This window comes from Coturnix japonica, chromosome 19 (genome assembly GCF_054131305.1).
Source record: "Coturnix japonica strain WE chromosome 19, WE-NBRP24, whole genome shotgun sequence".
NCBI lineage: Eukaryota > Metazoa > Chordata > Aves > Galliformes > Phasianidae > Coturnix > Coturnix japonica.
In genome coordinates this window covers 13,829,335-13,842,929 of record NC_140681.1, presented here as the reverse complement: position 1 = coordinate 13,842,929, position 13,595 = coordinate 13,829,335, and the positions used below count along the sequence as shown (strand labels likewise).

General features: G+C 47.7%; 1 long non-coding RNA gene across 2 annotated transcripts in view; it reads left to right on the top strand.

The window, feature by feature from the left end:
• Positions 1 to 13,181, top strand: part of LOC107323218 (uncharacterized) — an 86,559-nt gene extending 73,378 nt beyond the window's left edge. The window contains exons 5-7 of one of the 2 annotated variants that reach the window (XR_014935842.1): positions 7,529 to 7,743; positions 9,278 to 9,635; positions 9,898 to 11,820. This is a non-coding gene — a long non-coding RNA (uncharacterized LOC107323218). Of the gene's footprint in view, positions 1 to 7,528; positions 7,744 to 9,277; positions 9,636 to 9,897 lie in introns of both variants that reach the window. The other variant, XR_014935843.1, reaches the window with a different exon arrangement.
• The last annotated feature ends 414 nt before the right edge of the window (positions 13,182 to 13,595 follow it).

The window sequence follows — 13,595 nt, the reverse complement described above, 5'->3', positions numbered from 1 at the left end:
CAGCATTAGAAGTTCTACCTCGTGAAATGTTATGGACTTTATTGTCAAAGGAAATCCATATTTGTGCCCATAATAATAGTGTGCCTGGAACTCCCTGCCAAAGAAAAAGTCTGTGCAGCAACGTATAGACAAGCAACAGCGCACACAAAAAGGAAAGTTGTTGAGTGTCTGCTTTACAAATGCAGCCCTGGGGTTTCAGAAGTGCAAGATATACATATGCAGAATGGAGACAGTTATAGGCTGCTTGGCAGTGCAGACCGGCGTGTAAAATATGGGTCTCAGAAGGTTCCTTTATGGCCTGAACCGAAGATTTTGCAGCAGCCTTAATGTTCTGTTTGCTGTATTTTGGAAATCAGAACTCTGCAGTTCCAGAGATGTGTGTTGCCTTCCAACCTGCATTAACATTTGAATTTTCTGTGAATCTTCCATCATCAGAATGACAGCAGTCCGGCTCATCCAGTGTGGTGCTATTGGTAGTGATGGGGGGTTGCAGTGCCGTGGGTTGCAGTGGCTGTGAATTACCCGTGTCAGTTGCAGCAACGACTGCTTGTGCCAAAGCAAGGCACAGATAGAAAACTATTGGCACAGAAAATTGGCAAGAGATGATCAATGATTGTACATGCACATTCACCACAGTCACGCTGGCTTTAATAGCTGTTGCATGTGCTCAGCCAAGGAAGAGGTTTTCATTAGATAGATGCAGATAGATATAAATAGACATATCTGTATCTATCTAGGAATAGACAGATATGTGCATGTGTGTATAAAACACACAAAAATCACAGCTACTTGGTCTTGTCCTTTTGCCATAATGTCTGACAGAGATTTGTCCCAGTAGTAATTACACTATATTCTTTATGTGTACCAAGTTATTTACTCATTTTTATTTTAGGCATCAGGAAGGAACAAAGGCAAAAATCTGAGGCAAATCAGATCCAGATTTCAGCCTGAGAAGTGCAAAATATACGGCCAGGTCACTCCAACAGCTCCAGTGCAATCACTGCTCTCATCTGTTTGTAAATGTCCTTTGACTTGCTCTTGATCTTGGCAGCAAGCTCACAGTTGAAGCTTTGGCTCTCCATCCAAGTAGGAATATTTAGGCCAATACGGATGCTTGAATCTCTCAGTCCTCAAAGGAACTGATAAAATTATGGACAAGTTCCATTAAACAATACTGTCTTTGTGCTTATTTACTTAGAATGAGGCTGTGCGTGAGGCTCTTTATCTCCAAGGGGAGTGAGAAATGTGCAGCAGGGAGCAGAGGCGCAGAGCTGGACGTGGTGTCACCACCCACCTCTCCCCAGGCCCAGACTTAGAGTTTTACCCACTTTGGCCAGCTGCAATGGAGCCTCTCCCATGGAGGGAGTGTGACTCAGAGGGGTGTCTGAATCATCAGGGCTTCCCCTGGGCGAGGCCCCTTGTGCGAACTGCCTGTCCACATGTCTGGGCGTGGGGATGGGGAGGGAGATGTGCAGTACAGGGACAGCCCTGTTAGGGACCCTACAGCTGCAGAACAGCCACAGGTGGGAAGCAGCATGGAGGTGAGGTATGGCATTGGCAAATATTGCTCCTATGACATTTTGGTGTTTGCATCCAGGGCCTGTTTTCACTTCAATGGTGCTACAACCCATGGCTGCTTCCCTGCTAAGTTAACAACGATGTGAGGACAGAAACGAGGGACTGCTGCAGACGACATTGGCCTTCTGGCATTTTCGACTCTTTTCCACCCACCCTTGAAAATCATCTCAGGCCCCAAATGGATTTGTGAGCTGAACCACATGCTTGGAATGAAGTGCTAATTAAATGCTTCTACTTGATGTAGACAACATTTCTTTGAAAGGATGGTAATGTGCTGCAGATGCCATGTATTCCCATAGGGATGGAGGAAGCAAGCAGTGCTGGTAGGTCGCCCTGCTCAAGGAAAGTGGGATGTATCATGGGCAGCTCATGGCTGGCAAGGCTGCATGCTGACACTGTACTCATCTGGACCTAAGACCCTCACGTGGTCCCTCACTGTGAACATGGTGGCACAGATGCCCCATGTACTTCCATACTTTGACACCTGGGCAGTAAGTGGTGGGGCCCTATAGTTTGAGAGGCACTCAGTGCCCAAAGTCAGGCAGGTTACAGCTGGTGGATGGTTCAGAAATAGAGATGAATCTTGCTGGGTGGAGGCCTGGCCATGCTTTTTGGGATGGCAAGTAGTTCCTGGCTTGGGCTGTCCTAGTGCAGGACACAGCTCCATAGCAAAGAAACAGAAAGGATTTTGGTCTAGCACAAGAATTGATGTCCATTCTGGCAAGAGGAGGAAGGCTGATGATCCAGCTCCAGAGCAGCTGGAAGGCTCTGCTGAAATTATTGCCGTTGAAATCATGATTCATCTTTATATTTCAGGGTCAGCAGGCACCAAGAACAGAAGAGCCAGATCACCCAGGCCATATGTTTGAGTCCATTTCTAAGTCCAGACTTGCAGATGAGCAGCTTGCTGCAGGCTTGAGGCCAGCTCTTGCTCTGTCTTGGGGAATATTTTGAGCAAAATGGGTGTCTTTGTAGAGACCCAGGCTCTCCTCAGCATAATCTGGGTGCATTAGACAAAAGTGGCACTGTGTATGTTGGAGTTCAGTTTCCCAGTGTGAATCCTGAGCCTGGATCAAACCATTCTCTGCACACACTGGATGCAAATTACCAGCAGCCAACAGCCAGCCAAGTGGGCAGAGACTGTACATCATGGGGCTCATCTGCACACAGCGTTTTTCTCTAGAGGACTAGACATCTGGACTGTCCTTTTTGTGAAGTCAAACCCTTGGGTATCTGAGGAGCTTTGAGCAGTACCCGCACCTTCCTGACCTGTGCTGTCAGGGATGGGCAGGAGAGAGGCTGCCCTGCAGGACAGGGTGTGCTTGGGGCATGTTGGCTGCAACGGTCTGAATGCAGGCCCTGCACAAAGCAAGTAGGATGGAAAAAATAAACTAGAAAATGCAATTGTCATGGAATGGTGGTTACTTCCAGGGCTGGAAAAAAATCTCAATGTGCCAGGGTAAGGATGAGAGGAAAAGAACCTGATTAGGCAGAGATTCCAGATGGGAGGGGGAGGGCTGTGGGCCAAGATTGCCAGCTTTAATTGGTTTGTGCTAATGAGTGTTGTTAGTGAGCTGCCTTGTGATACATCGATTTGCTCTTTGAGATGGATGGTCCCACCCCAATGATGGAGCTCAAGTGACAGAGGTGTGTTGGTGCAGGTGACATAACATTCATGTTGGATGTCCAGACCCCAAATGGCATTTACCATAGTGCCAATGTTTTGAGGCCTTAGTGGTGATGTATTAGATCTTGCATTCATGCTGAATGAATGTTTGTAAGTAAACTGGAGAAGCAGCAGAGCACTGCAGTGTTAATAGGTGGGAGGGGGAGGTCCTGTTCTTTCTGTTTTGATTATGACACATTTTGCTTTGAACTGCAGCCAGTGTGAGCTGCTTCTGCCTGCTCACAGCAAATGTCTGCTTCTCACCATGCTCTCCCCTGGCCCTGCAGCTCTCCTCAGCAGAAGTGGGTGCCCATAGAACCAGAGTCTAAAGCAGAGAAATCTTTTTTCAGAGTTACAGGCCATTGAGCAGTGTTAACTTTGTCTTTAGCTGGGGCTGATAACAGTGATGGCTGGATAAGGTGGAGATAGCTTCAAAGCTGTTATCACCAGAAAAATGCAGTGTCTGATTGTGTAAAATATCTGAAAGCTGCTCTTGTAAACATCCATAGGCTACTTCCGTGTTTCTGTCAAGGGGGTTCTGCAGAGCTGTCAGTGCTTGTTGGGGTGGGTGCTCCTGGGAGAAAAACAGAGGTAGAATCCAAGATGATGGAGAAAAAAAGAAAAAGGAGAGAGGGGTGAGGGCGGCTGGCTCAGCAGAGAGACCTCTTCAGTGAGATGTTACACTCTGAGAGCAAGAATTCCATTGCCTGTTGCTATTTACTGTGACTACATATGGCTCAAAGTACTTCGGCGTTTGAATAGTTATAGGTTCAGAAATGAGTCATGAACCAGAGCTGATATTTTATCCATGGCTGTTAGCGAATGGTTTTCTAATGCAAGGATCTTTATTCCACCCTTCCCACTTTACTGGTATTCCTGTTCTCAGATTCTTTTGCTGTAGAAGACCAGTGCTTCTGGGGCTGCCCATTATAATATCTATCCATGTATTTTTCTTAAAGCCACACTGCCAGGCAGTATTGCAGAGATGTTCCAAGTTCCAACTCCCCAGAGAGAGATAATTAAGGCAGGGAGATACCTTCTGGCTCTGCCTCTATAGGAAACTGTGAGAACACATTGTGCTGCTGGTGGTGAGCAGCTCTGAGTCAAACCTCATTCGGTGCATTGTTGGCCAGGAGGTGACACATGGTTTGTGTGATGGGCACGGCAAGCACTGCGAGCATGGGCACAAACTGGGCAAAAACAACAAACCTGGTCAAGTTGCGTGTGGAAATGGATGTTTCTCAGTGTAATTCTCCCAGTATTTCTGGGCAGGGCAAGTTAGAATCGTCTGAGATGTGCACAATAAATGGACTCATTCACAAACAATTTATTTTGATACAAAGTGTTTTCTCCTGCCCCAAACACAGCCAGCCACCCCAGCAGCCTGTCTGCCCCTGAAGGAGATTGTGGTGATACAGAGAAGAGAAAAAGAGGTACTTCTCCTGCAAAGAACAGTTCAGTTTGAGAGCAGGCAGCTCCTTGTCCCAGGAACGTGCTGCTGATGTGAGCTATGGACCTCAGGCAGCGGCTGGTCTGGAAGGCGCACGCTGAGGGTTGTTGCTGCTGGAGGGGGAACTGAGTCATCACATCATCAATTCTCCTCCGCCAGCTCCGCACAAAACATCTCTTATCATCGCACACTCTCTTTCTTCAGCACTCTTTCTTAAATTAAGGGACCTTCGAGCTCTGCAGCGCACTTGGTTCCAGCTGCTGTGGCAGGCTGGGCACTGCAGCCCTCCACGCACCGCCAGGGACAAACTGGGCCGTGAGTTCCTTGCCTTGTGCTTTCGCTCTTAGCACTGAGCTGCACACGTACCCTTCAGCTGTAAGAAAACTAAGCTTTCCCATCTGAGCCCTTTGGTCGTGTCTGAATCCCTCCTTTCCGTGCTGTAGAAAAGCGCTGTTCATCCCGATGGGTTGGGATGGCCGCACGAGGGCTGCGGGGCGGTCCAGGCAGTCCGGGTTTGCTCCAATACTCTGCTGAGATGTGCCAACAATGAGTGGCTGCTGGGAGAGCTGGAACTGCTGCTTTCTTCTGTCCACATCTGTATCTGATTTTCAATCAAGACTCAGCTGGTGAAAAGCCAACTAATCTACAGCGCTGGGGCTTTTAGTTTTGTTTTCAGGGGGCTGCTGGGAGCCAAGTTCAGTACCACAGAACTAGTTTCTAATAGAGCTTTTTTCCCCCTTGAATTACAAGTACTTTGGGGCACTTAAATGGATCTTGTGGGAAAATTGTTACCGGCCGTTATTTCCCTGCAGTGATGCCTCTGTGTGACTGCCACAAAGGACATGGCCGTGTGTGTGTGTGTTTAATCGGAGGCTTTAACAGAACTCAAAAAGGACCCATCTGTGATTCAACCATCTGCATCTTGGGGGGAATTATGGCGCTAAAAAGATGAGAAACTCCTGGAGTTTTCGGGCAATATTTTCAGTGTATGACAGCTGGACTTGTGATGGCTGCGTCTGCTGGGGCCCTTCTGCTGCTGCTCACCATCCTTGGTGTATGGAGGCTCGCTGTATGTGTGGCACCTGTGGTAGAACTGCCAGCTGACCATGCAGCTCCTGCTGCTGAAAGGTGCTGAACTGGCAGCCCTCTGCAAGCACAGCTTCCTCCTAACCCAGGGAAATGGCTGGGGCATGGCTGGGCGAGGAAGGCAGCAAGCTGCACCTATTCACTAAGAACAGCCCCAAGGGGTACAGGCAACCAGTGTTAGGCCATGAGAGCCCTGTGAGCCTTCTCTGCACTCCTCAGTGCTGGCAGGGAGCTCACCCAGCCCGAGCAGCCCCATGTCTGCACACACCGCCATCCCTCTGCCTTCCCCAAGGCACGCTGCTATGTTTGCTGTGCATCTCACCTGGCACCAATGGGAGATGAGCAGCAGTAGATTAGTGTTGAAGTTTCTTTCCCTCCTCCATGTTTGGTCTTCTGAAAATGGGCTTTTTTTTTTTTTTTTTTTTTTTTTTAAATTCTGGGAAGAAGGAAAAGTGCTGAACTTCTGTTTACCTCATTTTGATTGAACAGAGCCCTGTGTGTTAACCCTCCTCCACACAATGAAACTCTGTACAAGTGAAAATTGGCTGAGAGGGTCCTTATTCAGCATCATTCATCACCACGGCATGGCCCCATGCAAATATGGCAGATTTACATCAGTAAAACTGAGGAACAAAAACAAAAGGCCCACGATGTGAAGGAAGGGCTGATGTTATTTATGAAGTGCCAGGAATGAGCTGAGGATGAGATGAAGATCCAGCAGCCCGGCCCTTGGCGTGGTGGCAGGGTGCCACACAACAGTGTCCAGTGGGCATCAGCTCCCCCCACCTCTGGCTGAATGTTTATGGAGACCAACTGGTGCTGGCACAGTGAGGCTGTGGTGCTGCATTTCAGCTGTGGGGACACTGACAGTGGTCACCTCCATTGGTGCAGATGTTTCTGAGCGCAGCATGAAAGCTCCTGTCCGTCACTGGTGGAAATGCACAGCCCATGGTGATGATCATGCCCCACTCATTCACAAATTCTCAACTTCTTCATAGCAATGGCAGTGCTTGCTCAACAGCCCACTGCCCGGCCATCAACGTGCCTCAGCCCTCTCCCCGCACCCTGGTGGTTTTTGTTAGAGGGGGAATTGCATCTCTTGGCACCATCTGAGAGGAGAGTTCTGGTTTCCGAGGCATTGCTTTTCGGTGAGTGTCTCCAGCTGCAGCACACCCCTGCAGTCAGGGCACTGACTCATCCTTTTCACCATCACTATCAGTCTGTTTTCATAAACAAAATTAAGTGCACTGTGTTTATTCATTAGGGAGATTTAGAGTCAGATGTCTCTCAGCAACCAAGGAAAATGCTTCATGGGATGAATCTCCTCTCCTTCCCCCCCACCCCCCCCCCTTTTCTCTTTCTACAGCAGAACAAAGCTGCTGTGGGATGCTGCCCCGATGCTATTGGCAGCTCTGTGCACACTGAGTGCTCTGCTAGGGCCCATCAGAGCCACTGCTCCAGACATGGGCACTCAGATGCACAGAGATGAGCAAGAAGCAATGGCTGTAAGCTGCTCCATGTGGGCACAGCACAGCTGAGGGCTCACAGCTCATCAGGCAGAGCAGAGCCACCCTCAGCCCATGAGTGACAAATGTAAGGTTATCTGGGTCTGCAGCTGTGGGATGAAACCTCTGTGCTGTTGTACAGGGTAAGTGCAAAGGAAAGCAGGAACCAAGAGATGATGTGAGGTGTGTGGAAGCAGAATTCAATTAAACTAATTAATAAATATGCCCCTGTAATTCATACAGATTTTAACTCCAGCACTGATTGAGCACCTGGGGAAAGGACCCGGTCAGCCCTGGGAGCACAGGTGGAGGCAATTCAGCTTTAAGACCAGAAGGGCTGGAGCCTGGTTGCACCTGTCTTAGACCTTATTTAATGGCTGACTGCAGTGGGGAAGGGTCTTTGGCTGGAGATTCTTCCCTTGTGGAACCTTTCCTGTGAGCTGAGATCTTTGAGACAGGTGAGCACCTTTATTCTTCCTTATGTATCTATGCTGATCCTTTTGTTGTTACAGTCCTGTATTGCCCTTCCACTGCATTAATCTTTCTGATTGTAACAAAGCTGAAGGAAATGAACTGGATCAGCATGAGCAGGTCTGTATAGGGACACATCCTGTTCACATCAGCCTGCTCATGCAGGTTTACTCCTTCATGTATGCTGCTTGTTACCATACTTGTCAGAGTCCTGCTTTGATAGAGTACTGCTGCTCCCTTGGAAATTTGGGTTATGTTATAGAATCTAAATCAGGGACTGCAAAGCATCCTCTGTTCTGAGCTCATGCTTCCATTCAGATTGCCTTAATCCTGCAGAACAGAATCTGGTAGAAGAAGAAACCCCCAAAGCAGCAGAGAGCAGTAGCAGGTATAACATAAGCATGCTGGGAGAGGACCCTCAGCCCTTAAAGAGTGAGATCTGGGGTTGAACACTGACAAGGCCACATTATCACAGACTGGAAAACAGACCTTGAATATCTGCTCCTAACAACTTCCCCATGCTGTCTTTATTAGTGTGCAAATTTTGTACCAATTGAAGAGGAAATAAATGTGGAATTTGCTGCCTTTGCAGCAAATGTAGGAGGAGGTATTTTGGCCAGTCCTGAAATCCCACTTTCTACCACATACCACAAGTGAATACCTCTCACTTTTACTTTAGAGGGAGCTGTAAATCAGAAACAAAGGGCAGCAGAATAACAGGGTTGTGTTTCTCCTTCTCTGCACCAGACACCCGGTGCCAACAGCAACAGTGTCAATGTGAATGGTGGTTTCTGTGCCAGACCATTGTAGGGGCAGCTGCTCACCTTTCAGGTGCCTGGAGCCAGCCCACATTTGCCAGCCCTCAGTCTTCCTCTGGGACTGTTCCTCAGTACAGGATGGCTGCAGCCTACTGTAACTTTGTGAATCTGTGTGTTTGCACCCAGATTGCTGACAGAACACTGGGCTGCATTGGCAGGGGGCTGGCAATGGGCAGGGAGGGATCATCCCCTTTAGCTCTGCCCTCACTTGGTCCCATCTGGAGCACTGCATCCAGGCGTTGGCCCCAGCACAGGGAGATGTGAGGCTGCTGGAGTGGGGCTGGATGAGGGTCTGGGGATGCTTGGAGGGCTGGAGCTCCCATGCTATGGAGGCAGGATGAGAAAGCCAGAGAGGTTCAGCCTCCAGCGAGACCTCATTGCGGCCTTCTAATGCTTAAGAGGAGGGGTCTGACATTTTACAGGGGTTGATAGTGACAGGACAGCAGAGTGGCCATTGTCTGAGTCTGTCCTTCCCATGCTGGTGTTCAGCAGTGCTTGGCTGAGGCTGCTGACTGCTCCCAGTGTGGTTTACCCATCTGTGAAACGGGGCTGCACGGGAGCATGCAGTGCTGGGAAAGCCGGGATGTCACCCACTGCAGCTCTTAATTCCTATTTTATAATAGGAGAGGCATCACCCACTCTCATTACCGGCTGCACAGAACACAGCAGCAGAGCTCAGTCCTGGGAAACTCTGTTTTCTTAGCAGGGAACCGAGCGGTGCGGGGCTGCCCGAGTTGCGTGGAGGACAGAAAAACACGGCTTTCCACGTAAGACACAGGGCACAGCCGTGACACCCTGCTGCTCTGGGCATTGCGGGAGCTGGGGAAGGAGCCGGGAGCCGCGGCGGGGACACGGGAGCGGAGCGGAGCGTTGTAGGGGCCGCCCTGCAGGTGGCAGCGGGGCTCCGCTCTGCGCACAGCCGCTGTGCCGGCCCGAGCTCTGCTCGCTCGGAAGGAATAACAAGCACCTGAAGAGCCAATTTGGTACGGGATACGAGCAGAGCCGTTGTGAGACACGGTGTTAACGACCCCCTTCCTGTAAGGAAGAGTAGAAAATGAAAGGTATGTGGGCAGGGCTCAGTCGTGTCTGTATCTCCCATTTATTTCTTATCCTACTTTTTAAAGGTAAGTGAAGCCAAAGTGCTTTCTTGCAATGCCATGTATAGGTGGCCAGTGAGGATCCTGATTTATAGAACTGTTTTAGAATTGGGAAACTGAAAAGCACCAGGAAATGCACTTTGCTGCTAATGTCAGTCTGAGCTGCACAGCGGCCACTGCAACTCAGAAAGGAAAATGCTCTCTGTGTCCCTTCTCTTCCATCCAGCAAATCCAGACATGAAAGCCAAGAAATTAAACAAGCTGCCAGCCTCAGATTTCAGCGTTTCTTCATGCTGACCCCATCACCCTCCTGGGGAGGTCTTCGTGGCCACACAGCTTCCAGCGATGTTACAAAGAGTGATTATGATAAATTTACTAAGGTGGACAGAAACCCTTTGGACCCTTCACCTCAGCAGCTTCCATCCCCACCAGGTACCTGGGAAAGGGTCACAGTGGGGAGCTCAGTATCACCGGGTGCCCAAATTCCAAAGGGATCCCCTTGCTTTTGCCCTGCTTTTAGCTTTTCTCAAGAAGCCGACATGCTCTGACACTGAGCTTGGGCCTCTGAGTCTGCTTCATTCAGAAGCTCTGGGAGTTGTGGCCATCAGGCTGCAGTGCACAAACAGGTCGGTGTCTGTGCATCTCTGAAGCAGGCAGGCACTGCTGTGTGCTGCCTGGCTGAGCAGGGATGGGGCAGGACAGGTGGTGGATGGGCTTCTGAGCAGCCGCCTGAAGGGGACAGTGGAGGTGCTTTTAGAAAAGGATCTGGCACGAAGCTGAAGGGCAGCTTCTAAAATTGAGTAAATTACATCTGTATTAAGGAAAAAAAGAACTTGTAAATCATGTATTTACACAATTGAGCACGCGAACAAGCGAGTCCTCATACAAAACCCAGATGTTCATTAGAAATGTGAGCAGGTCTTTTGCTGCTACCACAGCAGCCTGTGCTGAAGGGGCATAAAGGAGTGAGTGAAGTCTCAGAATCCAGGAAATTTCCTGTTAAGGCTAAAAATCGGGGGTACTATTGCAGTCCTTTCATTTGGACCCAAGATATAAATTAAAGCCAGAGTATCAGCTCAGGTGCTCAAGTCCTCAGCACTTAGCTGTGGAATTTCCAGGTTAAGTTACTTAAATTTTCCTGTTGCTGAACAAAGCTAAAATCCTGTGTGCTGTATATTTACTCATCATAAAATGTTCTCCCACAGTCAGTAACAGCTTCTTTGCTGGCGAAGCTTTTCTGCTTTATGAGCTTCCCAGCCTTTGAATGGGGCACTGCGAGTTAAGAACTTCCACATGGCTCTTTCTCTGAGGCTTCTGTGAATAAGCAAGGCAGAGCGCTTGCTCCATGTCCAACAAATGCATCAAATATGGTCTGAAATCTGTTTTTAAATGCAAAGGATAATATTGATTTTGTGAAGGTAAATGTCTTTAATTGTATGCTGTATAAACCCGACTCTTACTGAGACATAATGGGCTCTGGGCATCCTTCCAGTAGTACGAAATGCATCTTTGATTGTCTCCAGTAGAAAAACACAGAATGAAGATTTGGATGAAGAAAAACTAAAGAGAGCACATCCCTGCCTCCAAAAGCCATGTAGTGCCAGGGAAGGACATTTACTCATTGTTATGAATGAATGCTGTAACAAGAGGGGAGCCCTGCAGAGTGCCTGTTGGTGGGCAATCAGGTGGGGTGGCAGTGAGGGGTGGGGAATGGCATGAGGGAAAGTGGACAATAACAGCAAATTAAGATGTTTGCTGAGGTATCACTGTACAAATCAAACTCATCTACAGAAATAGAATGAGATCTCAATTCTAAGGGAGGCCAGGCATTGCATTTCCAAGGAAGCTCTGTGTACTCTGAGAGCCTTACACACATTGCTGTATTCTGGGGAGGACCCCATTTTTTCTGTTTGTCGATGGAGAGGAAGGTGTTTAAGAATACACCAAACACTCATGCAGCAGATGATATCCTCTCATTTATTGCTAAACTACCACAGTACAGGCAATATATAAAAATATTTTACAGACAATAGCAAAAAAAATTACATTGGAGGTTAACCATGTTGTTGTAGGAATGTAAATGATATGAACTCTTTTTCAGTTCTTAAAGTTAGGATTTTGAGCAGTTTGATTAAAAAGACATCTGCTAGAATGATCTGAGAGATGATTGCTTACTTGCATGTATTTCTGCTAACAGGGCTTTTCCTGGACACAGGGAGTGTCAGCAAGGAGACCTGGGCATCCTGAGCCAGGGGAACACATTGTCATCTTGCACTCACACACAGGTCCCAGCCAGGCCACAGCAGTTACCCCTGTGTGCATCCCCAGCTCTCACCACGCTGCTGTCTACTGGGGCTGGAGCTCTGCTACAACAGCAGCACTTCAGTCCTTGCAGCTGTGGAGGATGGGGGAACAACTGGGGATGGCACGGAACATTATTCATTTGGTGACTCAGCCATTCTAGAACTTTCTGCCCCATCTGGCTATTTTAAAAGAGTTATTGGAAAGAAACATGAACTTTTTCCCCAGGTGTCAGCATCTTCACTTCCAATTTGCACTGTGATGTTGGTTTGGTCCCAATTTATTTATTTCTGTACACCAGGAACAAGGAAAATGGCGAAACAAATCTTAAACAGCCCAGAGGGGTGAGATACTGACTGGTTGTTAAAGAGATTCTTACTGGCTGTCACCTGCTGCTCTGATAAAAGTAGCAGACGTGAAGGACAGATGCCAACATCCAGAAAGGTGGGTTACGCATTCTGAACTGAGATGAACAAGGGATGACAACTCCCCGTGTGTCACAGCAGGCGCCGTGTGATGCACCACTTGCACACGTATGAAATCAGTGTGATGTAAACAATGAGGAAAACAGTCAGTTTCTGGGAAATCTGCAGTTCATGTACGTAACCAGGAGAACTGCAGGTAAACGGGAACATCAGGTGATTTCACGGGGCGTAAACTTTATGAGGATGAGAATCAACTCAAGATCTGAAAATAAGATGAGAGCCATTTTCTTGAATCCCATCTGGCAGATAATTGTTCCCTATTAAAAACCAATTTGGAAAGAAACATGGGGACAAAAAGATTGAAATATTTAGAAACATGCCTTGGAAGTGTTTAAAGCTGTCTTTGAAGTCTTTGGAAAATGGATCCAATACGACTTTTGGGGGCAATAACAATTCCACAACAATTGCATAGAAAATCAAGAAACAAAGATCCATCCTTTATAAATACCATCCTTACTCCAAAAGGCGTTGCATATTTGGCCAGACCAAAAGCACAGATGCTTTGTTTGGTAAAGATACGGTTTACAAAATACACTTGAAAAACATGCTAGCTAATTTGAGAACTGTTTTAGATACGTTATCAAGCAGCAGCATTTTATACAATAGAGAATAACATAGTGCTGTTGTTGGAAATATCCTACATTCAGAAAATGCCGTATCCCTACAGGAAGAATGGAAGTGATACATATTTACATGGATACAAATAAAGCAAGTGCAAAACCCATGGCTCTTCTACATTCTTTCTCCCAATAAAAACACGTACATTAGACACCTTCATCCCATCGCAGCTCAGATCTTCCACTTTGCTTATTCTCATGGAGAAAAACAAAAACGGGACTTTGTACTTCATTGCATCTTCACGAGCAATTCCTCTCCTGGCAAACTGTGCTTCCAACACTCACAACTGACACAGAAACATCTCCCTGGTATCTGTCCACTCCCATTCCGCTCTCAGACTGTTTACACATCATGAACGATGGTTTTATTTTACGCATTCATATATTTGATGCAGACGTTTATAGAAGCTCATCCTGTACTTGCAGCCAAAGCTTGGATGGAAAAAATGAAGGAAAAAAATGCACACACGCACAGAAAAAAAGAAAGAGATGAACTTTGAGTTCCAATGAGCCCCACGTAC